A 2,668-nucleotide genomic window follows, 5' to 3' on the forward strand; every position below is an offset into this window, starting at 1 on the left:
AAAGAGTCAGGATGACCAAGAATATTATTTTAGAAAGTAGATCGTGGCTCGCTGGCAAACTGCACAGGTGAGAGTGCGATCCCAGTCACAAATCATGCTTGTGGTTCCACACCCCCTGGCCGAGCTTTACGTAGGTCGGCGCGCTGCTCTCGGCGTAATTAATTCCTGAACTCGGCAGCTGGTGCCACGTGCAGCGGACAGCTCCTGTGTGAGGGCGTGACTGGTATGCGATAAGCCGCTGGCCCTGCACCCGCTGCATACTCGCAGGAAAGGACGACGTGCTATCTCCTTGTCAAACAGGTAGTTCTCAAATTCTTTTCACCATTTTGTGAAAACATCCTATTAACCACGTTTTACGTAGAAGGAAAGTAACATGTAACGAAACTTTATCTGTTCATATCTTATGGCTCAAAATAAACGTTTTTCTTTTTTTATGAAGTGAATAGCTCATAGCTGTCTATACGTCCTTTATTGTCAAAAATGTTATCGATTAATAACCATCATCACAGCTCTTTAGTAGGAAACCCGTTTCTTCCTTTAATGCTCATCAGTTCTGATGTGGCTGTACTGCTAGACTGATACGTCTTGACATAACAAATAAATACTATACGAAATTTTATGCTGTGATAATGGTTATTAATTGATACCCGTAGTGATAATAAAGGACTAACGGATAGCTACGTGCCATGCATTTCATAAAATACTTAACAACATTTCACAAACACCTTCAAACAATTTAAAATATGTGAATGGCAACAGAGCAAAACAAAAGTGCCGAATATTTATAGACCTAATTTGAAAATTCTTTCGGAACATGTAGCTGAGAAAAGTTAGATATATATGGAGAGGATTCCACAAGATATCGATCAGTGGGCTATTACAGTGATCACAAAACGCCAAAAGGCCTGTATCCGAGATGAAGTAAGTACTGGACCACTCCTATTGGTTACTGGCTACGGAAAGCTCAATACGCACACCTTTGTGTGTCCTTATTCGTACTGAACAGTCTGTATAGCCCCATTAATAAGAAAGTTATTTTTTCTTTTGTGGCAGAACGGGTCACAGCTACTTAAATCAGATGTAGTGGCTCTGGTTTCGTGCTCCTTCTTCTTGTACAGTAAGCACGGTGTTCATAACACTTATACCCTACCCACACAGTCGTCCAATGAATTCTTATACGGCAGTGGTATGTCAGCACGCCAGTACGCTAAAGAACAGCAAATTTTATGTCTACTTACTTGCTTATGAACACTATATCAGCATTGCCAATTTGTACAAGATTCATAACAGTTGTTCAGAGTGGAGTCTCGCAACTTGTGTGTAGGTACCGTCGTTGAAAGTACTCTTACACTTGTTTCTTAGAAAACGTCAAATGTGGCTAGAAATCTTTGAAAATGATCCTCTTCAGCTTCATTGTAATCGAAAGATGGTTAAACCCTAATCTCCGGAAAGAATCGAATGAGGTCAGATCAGATGAACGAGCTGGTCACGAATCAAGCTCTTCGCCAACTTTTGCAGAACTTACGACGCAGGTGTTGAGAAGAGGATGTGCGACGTGGTCTGGTCAGTAAATAGGGAACGACAATCTTGCACAAATATAGAGTGCGATACCTTATAAGCACAGGGCACACTGTTGCAGTTAATTGGGGAGGAAGCCCACACAGATATATTAACCAACTACTACCTGCACACACACACACAAGTTCCCTACATGTCTGTGTACATGGCTCATCACAACTGTAATCTATTGATTCTCTACAGATATCCCAGAACATGTTCAGTCACTTATGGACTAGGGTTCGTTACTTCAGACAGATATATTTACAGTAGTCCAAAGTTCCTGAAAGTTTGTACCGCCATCACGCATGTATCTAACATAAATCACCCACTTAAGCAAACATGGTGTTTTTACAAGGGAGTACTCTTTGTGTAAATAAAGATCAATAGCTTAGGAAACACTATCGTGAGGGTTTTGAGGTGACGGGCGAGTTGTGGCGCCCTGAAAATATTCAAAGTTCGGATTTGGTGTGGCCGCAGGGGCCGCTCGGCAAGGCGGAGCTCGTCAGCAATCGCGTGGTGGCGAACGTCAGCCAGAGCAAGAGGGGTAGCCCCAGCGCGTGGTCCAGGCCGACAGCGTGGCTGGGAATTCAATGTTGACGCTGTGTCCAGCAAGGTGCTTTGTCTCGATGAAGGACATTGGTATTCTGGGAGTGCCAAGGATGGCGGACTTTTTGAAACCATAATGGCTGACATTTCACAGTTCATGTACAAATTAACAATAGCCAGCGGAATCATGATACCTCAAAAATAAACATTTACATTACCATTATTTGCACGACGATTCTGATGGTGTGATCAGATTTTCAATATCTTTATTAATTGAAGTTTAGTATGTGACTGTAAATTATACAAGTAACACCCAGAAACGAATTTACAAAATCTAAACGGTTCATCCGATTTTGTCGATCGACGTGTCTTTAAAAACCTATTAGTGTAAACCTAAATTGGTATGAATTACAGACATGTAACGTAAATAGTACATGAGTTACTGCGGGTAAAAGTGGCCGAATACTATTGATCACATCAAGCCATAAGTACTGAACAGTTACACGAAAAAACGATAGCAGCATGCTTGTAAATATATTTATTCGTCTATGTCTTTGTTTAT

Source organism: Schistocerca serialis, chromosome 3 (genome assembly GCF_023864345.2).
Source record: "Schistocerca serialis cubense isolate TAMUIC-IGC-003099 chromosome 3, iqSchSeri2.2, whole genome shotgun sequence".
Lineage (NCBI taxonomy): Eukaryota > Metazoa > Arthropoda > Insecta > Orthoptera > Acrididae > Schistocerca > Schistocerca serialis.